We start from the raw sequence: 14972 nt of genomic DNA, 5'->3' as shown, positions 1-14972 counted from the left end.
TGTCCTTTGTTTCATTATATGGACATTTCCATGTTATTGGCCTAGTAGTTTTGGCTGATCCGCCATGCAGATGTCGTAACACACCTCTGAATTCACGCAGGGATGTGAAGAAGGAAGTGGACACTACTCTGGATACTCCGTGCTTCTAGGAATTCCACCCCACCCCTACACTTAAGCTTGGCCATTAGGTGTGCTGTCTGAAAGCCCAGCCTCCAAGACAGCGGGCATTCTGCTTTAAGTGTGCATTTCAGTACACGGCAAGCTGCCCCTCCACTCCTGGAGTGGAGTGGAGTATTCCTACGGATACCTCCCGGATGGTGACAGGAACTGGGAAGACTGGGCAAGGACTTGGTCTTCTTATGTAACACGGAGACCCTCAGAGCTCTCACCTTAGACACAATCCTCTCTGGAGCTTTAAACATCTCCCCAGTTACCAGGTGTGTCTACCCATCCAGCCTTTTGGCATTACAGCATGCTGTTGGGCATCTACAAATTCATATTCAAGAATCACATGAGGGCCGGAGAGAAGGCTCAGAGGTTAAAAGCCCTGGCTGCTCTTAGAGAGGTCTTAGGTTCAATTCCCAGCACCCGCACAGTGGCTCACAGCTGCCTGAAACTCCTGTTGTAATTGTTCTGATGTCCTTTCCTTACCTCCACAGGGACCAGGCACGCATATGGCAAAAAGACATACATACAGGCAAAATGTTCAAACAATAAAAATAAGTAAGATATAAAAATAAAATTTAAAAGAGAATCATATTACTGAGTTTAAAAATACAAACAATGTTCTAAATAAATTTACAATTTTGTATTGGACCACAGTCACACATAGCTATCCCAGGCTGTATGTAGCCCACAAGCTGGGGGTTGAACAGGCCTGATAAAGTGTCATGCCCTGCACTGATCGCTCCAGCTTTCAGCCAATACCTAGTTTCCAGCTGAGAAATCACCCTTCTCCCATGAACTAAGCATAGGGGGTCTTTCTCTCGGGTAAAGATTTGTTTGTGGAATTTGTTTCTCCTTTTATGAGCTAAAAAAGGCAAACTCCAGGCCAAGCAAGGTGGCACACACCTTTAATCCCAACACTTGGAGAGAGAGGCAATCAACCCTGTGAGTTTGAGTCCAGCCTTTGTGTAGATAGTGCATTCCAATCTAGCCAGACCTAAAAGAGGGAGGGGGGGAGGGAGAGAATGAACTCTACAAATTACAGGATCCCAAATTCTTTTAAAGATTTTATTTTTTAAATGCTCAACATGGATGCTGGGAACCCTAACCTCTAAACCATCTCTCCAGCCCCAAAGATCTCAAGTTATGAAAGGTTCATTTGATGGTTAGGAACTGAGGCTCACTAAAATTGATGGAAATGAAGTGTGGTTTATCTGGTTGTAAGGTGTGAGGAAGAGGGCCTTCCATTAACCCTAGAGGAGCTGTTCCTGGACATCCTGTGGCTGGAGTAAGGGAAAGTTCGAGGTTAGCTTGGGTTACATAGCAGAACCCCACCTTAATGAGTAATAATAATAATAATAATAAGGCTGGGTGCAGCATGCCTAACTACAATCCCACTTCTTAGAAGGTAGAGGCAGAAAGATCAAGAGTTCAAGGTTATCCTCAATGCATAATCAGTCAGAGACCAGACTGTCTACATGAAATCTTGTCTCAAAAACAAAGTCTAGGACTGGAGAGGTGGCTCAGCAGTTAAGAACACTGGTTGCTCTTCCAGAGGCCCTAAGTTCAATTCCCAGCAACCACATGGTGGCTCATAATCACCTGTAATGAGATTTGGCGCCCTCTTCTGACCTGCAGGTGTACGTACAGAAAGAACACTGTATACATAATAAATAAATAAATCTTTATTTTTAAAAAAAAGCAAAGTCTACAGAGAAAACATAACAAAGAAATTGTATCATAACCTATTGACAGAGCTTTCTGTCCTGCCCAGTCCCATAGTCTTTCAGTCCCAAAGAAAAACATGGAGGCCTACATTAATTATAAACTGACTGGCCTATTAGCTCAGGCTTCTTATTAACTAATTCTTATATCTTACTTTAACCCATTATTCTTGTCTGTGTTAGCCACAAGCCTTGGTACCTTTCATCAGCGAGGCATTCTCATCTTGCTTCCTCTCTGTCTGAGTGATGACTGCACACTGAATCTTTCCTCTTCCCAGAATTTTCCTTTTCTCATTGCCCTGTCTCTACTTCCTGCCTGGTCACCCCACCTATACTCCCTGCCTGGCTACTGGCCAATCAGCATTTTATTAAAATACAAGTGACAGGATAAAAGACCATTGTCCCACAGCAATAACTTGGGCATAAAAGCTTGTAATCTCTTCACGTGGGATTCTTAGGTAGGGGGATTGCTGGAAGCTGGAGACCAGCCTGAACTACATAGTGAGTTCTAGGCCACCTTGGTCTGCAAATAAGATCCAGTATAAAACAAATAATTAAATAAATAGATGTGGATTCCCACGTGGTTTTGAACCGAAAGGATAACCCTGATACAGCCCTGAGTGTACTGTGTCAGAAACATAATGTAAGAATTTATTAAACAACAACAGTTCACAAACTAAGCCAATTCCATTGACTGCAGTTCACCAAGTGCTACTGGTTTCTCTTGGTAGACAGTGATGGGCTACCACAGGTTCTTCCATTACCATCCACTAACAGTAATCCTCGGATCACATATGACACTTCACAGAAGAATACCTACATTACAGAGTCGCAACCAGAGACTTAGGGATGTTGTGGGGTTCAAGGAGGCCTAACTGAAGGCAAGAGCAGAGAGCTGGTTCAGACTGAGAAGCCACTGCAGGTGGTAGAGTCTCTGTTAACCCGGAGCTGTGAGAGGTGCCCAGAGCTGGTCCAAAGTGAGGCACAGGGCTGGCTTAGGCAAGCTACAGCATCTGTGGAAGATGCAGGAGAAGGTCCAGATAGATGGAACCAGAGCCAGTCTGAAGCCCTGGGGACAGAGCTGGGAGTTTGTCCATTTTCTGACCCATGGGTCAGATGAATGTACCAATCTGTATGGTCCCTCTGTCAGCCAGTGCCATCATGACCCCTCGAAGATGTCCCAGGCAAAGGGGTGGCATCAGTCACCGGTCTGGTGTTTGGTAAGTTTTCTGACATGTTTTTCTTGCTCACTTTTCTATGACTGTGTGTCCTTGATCCAATTTGATAAGTTCCCAGGAGGTAACAATTTACTCACAGGGTAAGTTAGCTATGGTCTGTGCCATGGCTAGTGCTGGACAGAATGTGTTTGTGCACTCCAACAAGATATAGAACCATGCTCTTTCGGTGTTTGCGCTAGAAATGGAGCAAACGGCTCTTCTGAAAATGAGTCACTTGAGGAGCAAGGCAAGCCGAAAAGCTTCTGTTTTATGTAACAAGGAGTCTCAGAGCAGGCGCCAGTCTGATCCTCACAAGTGCCCTCTGGGGGAGTCGAATCTTCTGCACTCTTTATGTGACCATTGGGGCCCAACCCAAATCAGCCTCTGGAGTCCCTTTGGATGCCCTGGTTGTCTTTAAGGTGGCTTCCTCAAATTCTGAACCCTAAGCACTCACCCCGTGGAATGCTCCCCAGAGATTCAAACGAGGAGTAGGAAACTCAAGGTGTACAAGGATAGAGCCGTCACCAAGGCGGTGCTTGTGATTTTGTTTGAGGTTTATTAAAAGGGCCTCACGTAGCCCAGGCTGGGCTCAAATTCACTACATAGCCCAGGTGACCTTGGATATCTGTTCCTCCTGCCTCTACCTCCTAGGCACTGGGATTACAGGTATGTACCCTTAGGCCTGCCTTACACAGTGTTAGGAGCCCACGCTTTGCACATGCTAGGTAAGCATTCTACCAGCCGAATTGTGTCTTCAGCCCACCAAGAGTTTTGAGGGGTTAAAAAAAAATCAAAGAACAGCATAGAGCGGTATCACTGATTTCATTGTGGGGATTGAACCCAGGGCTCACTCATGCCAAGCATGTGCTTTCTCACTAACCCAGTGTCCTTTAAACGCCACTATTTGTGTTGGAGAAAGACTTTATACGTATAAGTATGTGCATGGGTGTAGACAAAGATACCTAATAGTACATTAGTGCCTAAGGTGGCAGAAAAACTAACCTCTTACTCTATTATTATGATCATGATTAGTAGTAATATTTAAGTGTATTGGGTCTGGGCTGGGGTGCATGTGTCTCTGCTGATACAATACTCACCAAGCATGCCCTGGGCCCATTTCCCCAGGACTACACAAAGCAGGTATATCACACATGTGTAATCCCAGAACTCTAGAGAGAGGCAGGAAAATCAGCTCTAAGCCATCCTCAGCTGCATAGAGTTGAGGCCAGCCTGGGCTACAGAAGACCTTGTACAGATAAGTCAACTGTGGAAAGGGTTGCAATACTCTACAGCCTAAGTGTGAACTCTGTAGCCTGATGAGTATGGTGGTACCCTGCCGTTGTGCTGTGTGTGACCTACAGTTGTGCATAGCAGTCCTAGTGTGCATGTTTACATACTAAAAAGAAAGAAGAAGAAAAGAAAGTTTAAGAAAATATACTTGCATCTTCCTCTGGAGTACCTCTTGAGCAGAATAAATATTCTCTGAAGAATTCTTGCTTAAAATATCCTAGTGTACGTGTTTCTCTGTCTGGACTGGGTTTTCTTTTTATATCTGTTGCCAACTATTAATTTTTTAAGATTTATTTATTTGTACTTTGTGTGAATGGGTGCTTCGCCTTGTGTATGTGCACATGTGCACATGTGTGGTGCCCTCAGAAGCCTGAAGAGGACATCTGGTCCCCTGGAACTGGAGTTAAAAATGGCAGTGAGCCACCATGTGGGTGCTGGCAATTGAATTTGTGTCTTCTCAAAGAGTAAGGGCTCTTAACGAATGAACCATTGCTCCAGTCTCCAGCTATCGATGTTTTTAATGTTATTGCATTTATTTATTTTTATATTTACCTCTGTGTGTGTGTGTGTGTGTGTGTGTGTGTAATGTGCATATGTAGGTGATCACAGACACGGAGATCAGAGAACAATTGGCAGGAATTTTGGAGAAAAATTTGCAGGAATCAGTTCTCTCATGTAGGAATTAAACTCATGTTCTGAAACTCGTCAGCAAGTGCCTTACCTGCCAAAGCTCCTCATCCCTTGGATTCAAATGCTCTTTCATTGTCATTTTGTCAGTGTGCACACGCTAACCAGGCACATTCTATGACCTAAGAACACTAGGGTGGGTTGAGGATATAGCTCACAGGTAGAGGACTTGACCAGCTCTAGAATCAACCCCTAGTAACACAGCACCACCCTGGGCGGGGGGGGGGGGGGTGAAAAGAGAGACAGAGAGACAGAGATCTCCAAGATGAAAATAAGCCCCATCTAGGATACATTGGATCCTGTCTCAGGGAACAAAAGAATGGGCTATAGAGATGGATTCTCTCCCAGAGGACCAGGGTTCTGTTCCCAGCACCCATGTGACAGTTCCCAACTGTCGAAAACTCCAGTTTTGGCCTTAATGTGCACAAGTCAAACATGTGGCCCGCATACATATTTGCAAGCAAAAGACTTAAGCATAGGAAATAATAATTTAAAAACAGACTAAAATTTATTGAATTTCTTCTGGAAGCTGAAGATGGCCAAATATTTAGTATGGATCAAAAAATCTGAAAAATGGGGCTGGAGAGATGGCTCAGTGGTTAAGAGCACTGGCTGCTCTTCCAAAGGTCCTGAGTTGGACTTCCAGCAACCACGTGGTGGCTCACAACCATCTGTAATAAGATCTGGCGCCCTCCTCTGGCATGTGGGCATACATGGAGGCAGAATGTTGCATACATAATAAATAAATAAATATTTTAAAAATCTGAAAAATGTTCTTAACTTACAGCCCTCCAAATTCCACTATGTGAGTTTCCCTTGCTATTCTACAGAAAGCATGAGAGACACACACTAGGGTGTGTGTGTGTGTGTGTTCATGCACATATATGCATGTGGAGAATGTGGCTGGTGACATTTACCTGGTCCCTCCAGGCAACTAGTAATCAGAATGATGCAGTAGGGAATGGTTAAACTGTGCTGGAAAATGAAAACATCCAGTCGCTAACTGAGTGTGGTGACTGAAGTCCCAGCAACTAGGAAACTGAGGCGTGAAGCATCATGAGTCACAGACCATTCTGGCCCACAGAGTAAAATCTGCTCCAAAAACTGCTATGGAGTAACGGAGAGGGAATCATCCTGATTTTCTGAAGTTGTATAAGTGCTACGCAAAGGGTACGACAATGTAACGTTACCACCTTTGGAATAGATTTGGGGGATGGGTTTTATTTGTTTGTTTTTGGCTTTCTTTTCTTTATTGTATTTTATTGAAATAAAATCTCACTGTGTGGTCCTGGCTGGCCTTTACTGAACTCACTACGGAGACCAGGCTAACCTCCAACTCACAGGGATTCTCCTACCTTTGCCTCCCAACTGCTGGGATTAAGATGTGCTTCACCATAATTAGTTGTTGTGTGTTATTGTTGTTTTTAGTTCCTTCTTTGTTTGCTTTTGCCCACATTTTTAATTTTTTTTATTTTTTTTAACTTTATTAACTTTATTTCATGCTCATTGGTATAATGATGTCAGATTCTCTGGAACTGGAGTTACAGACAGCTGTGAGCTGCCATGTGGGTGCTGGGAATTGAACCCGGGTCCTCTAGAGGAGCAGTCAGTGCTCTTAACCACTGAGCCATCTCACCAGCCCATACATTTTTCAAAATTACTATAACCAGCATGGTTTCTTTTATAATTAGGAATTCCCTCCAACTAAAATTCTGGTTAGTCTTCTGCACTGAGGGATGTATATAGAGTAAATTAAAAGCATTGACATGAGTTAGGAGGGAATACTTCTGGTATAGTTGAGTACCATAGGGCAGGAGGTAAAGCGGAGGGGCAGTAGATAGTAAAAGGGCACAGGACACTTTAGATGATTGTCGCCTTGTTACAGTTCTCCTTCCAAGCAGTCATTCAGTGATATCCTAGCTAAATGGGTTATTTTACACTTTCAGAACTGACAAACTTCATGAATCACCAGGACCTGTCCTTTGTTTTTTTTTAAAGGACATGGTGTCATGTAGCCCAGGCTGCCTTCAAACTTGCTATGTAGCTGAGGATAGCCTTGAACTCCTGATCCTTCTGCCTCTATCTACTGAATGCTGGCATTGCAGCTTTATGTGGTGCCGGGGCTCTCACCCAGGGCCTTGCCCATGATAGGCAAGCACTAGGCCCACTCAGGTAGCCCCTCCCCCAGCCTGCTATGTATTTTTTTGGCTCTGATATTCATAGAGGCTTTGAAGTCTAAAATGCAGGCTGTTAGGGAACCTTGTCTGTACTAGAGAATAACAACTCTCCCAAAATTAATATTCAAAATTAAGAATAGGACATACGGGTCAGAGCTGGATGTAGGGGCTCTTATCTAAAATCCCAGGGAGACTAAGGCAGGGGAGGGTTAGCCTAGGCTACAATGTAAGACCATGCCTCAGAAGGAGGAGCCGGGTCCTGTCCCTGAAGACCCTTTTGAGGGGTGAGAGGGATCTTGGCCCCTGGCAGGAGCCAGGAAACAGAGCGAGGGCATTTTGTAAGAGGAGACCCTGGCCAGCAGGGAAACCTGATCTGGTTTTAAAAGACCCATTAGATAGCATCGATAGGAGGAGATGGGCTTGCGCCAAGGCAAGAATTCACCCAATAATCTGAAAAACAACATGAAAACACCAGAACCCAATGATCTTACAACAGAAGGACTTGAACACCCTAACACAGAAGAAGTGGAAAAAATTGACTTTATGAAAGCAATAGAGTCCCTTAAACAACATGTGAAAAATGCCCTTATAGAAATGGATGAGAAGTATAACCAAAAGTTTGAAGAAATGAGTAAATACGTACATGATACCCTGGGAAACCTAGAAAAAATAATCAAACAGCTAATGGAAACAGTTCAAGAATTGAAAACTGAAATGGAAGCAAGGAAGAAAACACAAACGGAGGACCAGCTGGATATGGAAAATCTAGGTCAACGAGCAGAGCCTACAGAAACAAGCACAATCAATAGAATACAAGAAATAGAAGAAAGAATCTCAGATTCTGAGGACACCATAGAGAAAATAAATGCACTGATCAAAGAAAACAGCAAAGCCAACAAATTCTCATCACAAAACATTCAGAAAATATGGGACACAATAAAAAGACCAAACCTAAGAATAATAGGAATAGAAGAAGGAGAAGAGTCACAGCTCAAAGGCCAAGAAAATATTTTTAACAAAATTATGGAAGAAAACTTTCCCAACATAAAGAAAGGTATTCTTTTGAATATTCAAGAAGCATACAGAACACCAAACAGACTGGATGAAAGAAAAACATCCCCTCGCCATATAATAATCAAAACACAAAATATACAGGTTAAAGAAAGAATATTAAGAACTGCAAAGGAAAAAGGGCAAGTAACTTATAAAGGTAAACCGATCTGACGTACACCTGACTTCTCTATGGAAACATTGAAAGTCAGAAGGTCTTGGATAGAGGTACTGCAGAAACTAAGAGACCATGGATGCAAACCCAAACTACTATACCCAGCCAAGCTATTGCTCACTATCAATGGAGAAAACAAGACATTCCAGGATAAGAACAAATTTAAACAACACGTAGCCACAAATCCAGCCCTACAGAAAGTAATAGAAGGAAAATCGCAACCCAAGGAATCCAACATTGCCAACACTGCCTACAATAACTCAGGCATCTAGCAACCCGTCACCAGCACAACTCAAAGAAGGGATACACACAATCTCTACTACCATAAACAATAAGAATAACTGGAGTAAACATCCACTGGTCATTAATATCACTTAATATTAATGGTCTCAATTCACCTATAAAAAGGCACAGGCTAAGAGATTGGATACAAAAACAGGATCCAACATTCTGCTATTTGCAAGAAACACATCTCAACCACAAAGACAGGCATCTACTCAGAGTAAAGGATTGGGAAAAGGTCTTTCAAGCAAATGGTCCTAAGAAAAAAAGAAAAAAGGTGTGGCCATATTAATTTCTAACAAAACTGACTTCAAACTAAAATCAATCAGAAGAGATCGAGATGGACACTTTATACTCATAAAGGAACAATTCATCAGGATGACATCTCAATCCTGAATATCTATGCCCCTAATATAAAAGCACCCACTTATGTAAAAGAAATATTACTAGAACTCAAGGCAGACATCAAACCACACACACTAGTAGTAGGAGACTTCAATACACCTCTCTCTCCAATGGACAGGTCAATCAGACAGAAACCTAATAGAGAATTAAGAGAATTATTGGAGGTAATGAAGCAAATGGACTTAACAGACTTCTATAGATCACTCCACCCAAATAGGAAAGAATATACCTTCTTCTCTGCAGCTCATGGAACCTTCTCTAAAATTGACCACATACTCGGAAACAAAGGAAACCTCCACGGATACAAAAAAATATCAGTGTCCACCTGTGTCTTGTCAGATCACCACGGATTAAAGTTAGAAGGCAACAAAAATGCTACCCCCAGAAAGCCGACAAACTCATGGAAACTGAACAGTCAACTACTGAACCACACCTGGGTCAAGGAAGAAATTAAGAAAGAAATTAAAGTCTTCCTTGAATTTAATGAAAATAAAGAGACAACATACTCAAACCTATGGGACACAATGAAAGCAGTGCTAAGAGGAAAGTGCCCACTTAAAGAAAACGGAGAAAGGGCTGGAGAGATGGCTCAGAGGTTAAGAGCACTGCCTGTTCTTCCAAAGGTCCTGAGTTCAGTTCCCAGCAACCACATGGTGGCTCACAACCATCTGTGGTGGGGTCTGGTGTCCTCTTCTGGCCTGCAGGCATACACACAGACAGAACATTGTATACATAATTAATAAATAAATATTTTAAAAAATAAAAATAAATAAATAAAAATAAAAAAGAAAAGAAAACGGAGAAAGCATACATTGGGGACTTAACAGCACACCTAAAAGCTTTAGAAAAAAAGAAGCATACACGCCCAGGAGGAGTAGAAGACTGGAAATAATAAAACTGAGGGCAGAAATCAACAAAATAGAAACACAGAAAACAGTCCAAAGAATCAATGAAACAAAAAGTTGGTTCTTGGAGAAAATCAACAAGATCGACAAACCTCTATCCAAACTAATTAAACAACAGAGAGAGAACACACACATAAATAAGATCAGAAATGAAAAGGGGAACATAACCACAGACACAGAGGAAATTCAGAGAATCATTAGATCTTACTACAAAAGCCTCTATGCCACAAAACTGGAAGATGCAAAAGAAATGGACATTTTTTTAGATAAATACCATATACCAAAGCTAAACCAAGACCAGGTGAACGATCTAAATAGACCTGTTAGACGTGAAGAACTAGAAACTGTTATCAAAAAATCTCCCTTCCAAGAAAAGCCCAGGACTAGATGGTTCAATGCAGAATTCTACCAGAACTTCCAAGAAGAACTAATACCTATACTCCTTAATGTATTTCACAATATAGAAACAGAAGAGTCATTGCCAAATTCCTTTTATGAAGCTACAGTTACCCTGATACCAAAACCACACAAAGACCCAACCAAGAAAGAGAATTACAGGCCTATCTCACTCATGAATATCGACGCAAAACTCCTCAACAAAATATTGGCAAACCGTATCCAAGAACACATTAGAAAAATTATCCATTATGGGGCTGGAGAGATGGCTCAGTGGTTAAGAGCATTGCCTGCTCTTCCAAAGGTCCTGAGTTCAATTCCCGGCAACCACATGGTGGCTCACAACCATCTGTAATGAGGTCTGGTTCCCTCTTCTGGCCTGCAGACATACACACAGACAGACGATTGTATACATAATAAATAAATAAATAAATAAATAAATAAATATTTAAAAAAAAAAAGAAATCCTGTCTCAAAAAATCAAAAGAAAAAAAAGGGCTACTGTTATCTTTAAAAAAAAAAAAAGAAAGAAAAATTATCCATTATGATCAAGTAGGCTTCATCCCAGAGATGCAGGGCTGGTTCAACATATGCAAATCTATCAATGTAATTCACCATATAAATAAACTGAAAGAAAAAAACCATATGATCATTTCATTAGATGCTGAAAAAACATTCAACAAAATTCAACACCCCTTTATGATAAAGGTCTTGGAGAGATAAGGGATACAAGGGTCATACCTAAATATAATAAAAGCTATTTACAGCAAGTCAACTGCTAACATTAAATTAAATGGAGAAAAACTCAAAGCCATTCCACTAAAATCAGGAACACAACAAGGATGTCCACTCTCTCCATACCTCTTCAATATAGTGCTTGGAGTTCTAGCAATAGCAATAAGACAACATAAGGGGATCAAGGGGATTCGTATTGGAAAGGAAGAAGTTAAGCTTTCATTATTTGCAGATGATATGATAGTATACATAAGCGACCCCAAAAGCTCTACCAAAGAACTCTTACAGCTGATAAACACCTTTAGTAATGTGGCAGGATACAAGATTAATTCCAAAAAAATCAGTGGCCTTCCTATACACTAAGGATAAGGAAACAGAGAGGGAAATCAGAGAAGCATCACCTTTCACGATAGCCACAAATAGCATAAAATATCTTGGGGTAACTCTGACCAAGGAAGTGAAAGATCTATATGACAAGAACTTTAAGTCTTTGAAAGTCTTTGAAAGTCTTTGAAAGAAATTGAAGAGGACACCAGAAAATGGAAGGATCTCCCCTGCTCTTGGATTGGGAGGATCAACATAGTAAAAATGGCAATTCTACCAAAAGCAACCTATAGATTCAATGCAATCCCCATCAAAATCCCATCAAAATTCTTCACAGATCTGGAGAAGACAATAATCAACTTTATATGGAAAAACAAAAAACCCAGGATAGCCAAAAAAATCTTATACAATAAAGGATCGTCTGGAGGCATTACCATCCCTGACGTCAAACTCTACTACAGAGCTACAGTATTGAAAACAGCTTGGTACTGGCATAAAAACAGAGAAGTCGACCAATGGAATCGAATAGAAGACCCTGACATTAACCCACAAACCTATGAACACCTGGTTTTCGATAAAGAAGCTAAAAGTATACAATGGAAAAAAGAGAGCATCTTCAACAAATTGTGCTGGCAAAACTGGATGTCAACTTGTAGAAGAATGAAAATAGATCCATATCTATCACCATGCACAAAACTCAAGTCCAAATGGATTAAAGACCTCAATATCAGTCTGAACACACTGAACCTGATAGAAGAGAAAGTGGGAAGTACTCTACAACACATGGGCACAGGAGACCACTTCCTACGTATAACCCCAGCAGCACAGACATTAAGGGCCTCATTGAATAAATGGGACCTCCTGAGACTGAGAAGCTTCTGTAAAGCAAAGGACACTGTCACTAAGACACAAAGGCAACCCACTGACTGGGAGAAGATCTTCACCAACCCCGCAACTGACAAAGGTCTGATCTCCAAAATATATAAAGAACCTCATCAACCCAATTATAAAATGGGGCACTGAGCTGAACAGAGAATTCTCAACAGAAGAAGTTCAAATGGCCAAAAGACACTTAAGGTCATACTCAACTACCTTAGCGATCAGGGAAATGCAAATCAAGACAACTTTAAGATACCATCTTACACCTGTCAGAATGGCTAAAATCAAAAACACCAATGATAGCCTTTGCTGGAGAGGTTGTGGAGAAAGGGGTACACTCATCCATTGCTGGTGGGAATGCAAACTTGTGCAACCACTCTGGAAAGCAGTGTGGCGGTTTCTCAGGAAATTCGGGATCAACCTACCCCTGGGCCCAGCAATACCACTCTTGGGAATATACCTAAGAGAGGCCCTATCATACAACAAAAATATATGCTCAACTATGTTCATAGCAGCATTGTTTGTAATAGCCAGAACCTGGAAACAACCTAGATGCCCTTCAATGGAAGAATGGATGAAGAAAGTATGGAATATATATATTTTAGAGTACTACTCAGCAGTAAAAAACAAGGACTTCTTGAATTTTGCATGCAAATGGATGGAAATAGAAAACACTATCCTGAGTGAGGTAAGCCAGACCCAAAAAGAGGAACATGGGATGTACTCACTCATATTTGGTTTCTAGCCATAAACAAAGGACATTGAGCCTATAATTAGTGATCCTAGAGAAGCTAAATAAGGAGAACCCAAAGAAAAGCATATAGGCATCCTCCTGAATATTAACCTTCATCAGGCGATGAAAGCAGACAGAGAGAGAGACCCACATTGGAGCACCGGACAGAAATCTCAAGGTCCAAATCAGGAGCAGAAGGAGAGAGAACACGAGCAAGGAACTCGGGACCGCGAGGGGTGCACCCACACACTGAGACAATGGGAATATTCTATCGGGAACTCACCAAAGCCAGCTGGCCTGGATCTGAAAAAGCCTGGGATAAAACCAGACTCGCTGAACATAGCGGACAATGAGGACTACTGAGAACTCAAGAACAATGGCAATGGGTTTTTGATCCTACTGCACGTACTGGCTTTGTGGGAGCCTAGGTAGTTTGGATGCTCACCTTATTAGACCTGGATGGAGATGGGTGGTCCTTGGACTTCCCACAGGGCAGGAAACCCTGATTGCTCTTTGGGCTGAAGAGGGAGGGGGACTTGATTGGGGGAGGGGGAGGGAAATGGGAGGCGGTGGCGGGGAAGAGACAGAAATCTTTAATAAATAAATAAATTTAAAAAAATAAAATAAAATATGTAAAAAAAAAAAAAAGACCGTGCCTCAGAAGGAATGGGGTGTGACTGGAGAGATGGCTCACCCATTAAGAGCATGTACTGCTTTTCCAGAGGACCCAAGTTCAATCACCAGTACCTACATCAGGTAGTTTACCACCACCTATAACTCTTTATTCCAGGGCATCTGACACCTCTGGCCTCTTTGGGTGCCCACACACATGTACATACCCACACACAGACTCACACACAAGCACATGATTAAAAATACAAGTCTTAGCTGGACTTGAGTTGTATATACAGGAATGAAAACTACAGGAAAGATGGAGCTGGTCAAAAACAGCCGGATATGTGGCAAACTGTGTGCCCCACCCTTCCATTGCCATAAAGAATGTAAAAGGACCAGGTGCCACGTGAGACAAGCTATCCAGCTCTCCACACAGCACACTCCCACATCAAAACCATCTTCAAAGCTGTGAACCACTCCGTGAGTTCCGTAAGAGCAACACAGGACCCCGCTTCATGTGGGGCTGAAATGTTGATCTTCATGAAGGCCCCAAGATGCTTAGTTGACAAATACCAGTTGGGCTGCCCCGGATCTGAACAAGGGCGTTTTTCCCATTCACCAGTGTCTGAGAAAATGAGTGGTAAATATTTGTCCTGGCTTGCCTTGGAAATTGCTTCCAGGAAACTAGCTCCCACCGAGAGACGTGTTTGTGAGAGATAAGACGCCTGCTCTGTGGGGATACTAGCTTTGCATTCTACTGGAAGAAGACATGAAGGGCAGGCCTGCAGGCTGCTCACCAGCGGCAGGGTGCAGTGCTGGAGCAGAAGTCTGTGGAGTCAAACTTTCTATCTAAGACCTGTGTGGTGGGCTCCTGACATGGAGCTCTCCATAGCGGGGGTCAGGAGCCGCGGTCTTCTAGTGTTGGAGTCTGATGTACTAAGCCTAGAACAAACTTCACCCTCTGGAGGGAGGGCTTCTGGACGATTAGCTGAGCTTCTTGTTATGACTCTGTGCCTAGCTCAGAGCCTCCTGCACAGCAGGTGCTAAATCAATACTTGTGGACTAGATACATGCTTTCTATAACGTTTAACTCTTTAGAGGTCATGTTACACTTTCAAAATAAAGAAATGAATGAATGTAGGTGTCAAGGACTGGACTGGGGGCTCACAATAAGCATTTCAGTGTTATCTCTGAAGTCCTAAGGAAACTATTT

This window comes from Microtus oregoni, unplaced genomic scaffold (assembly GCF_018167655.1).
Source record: "Microtus oregoni isolate MIOR12 unplaced genomic scaffold, Mior012 000019F_ref0000042, whole genome shotgun sequence".
NCBI classification, from domain to species: Eukaryota; Metazoa; Chordata; class Mammalia; order Rodentia; family Cricetidae; genus Microtus; species Microtus oregoni.
Note: the sequence above shows the minus strand (reverse complement) of the source record.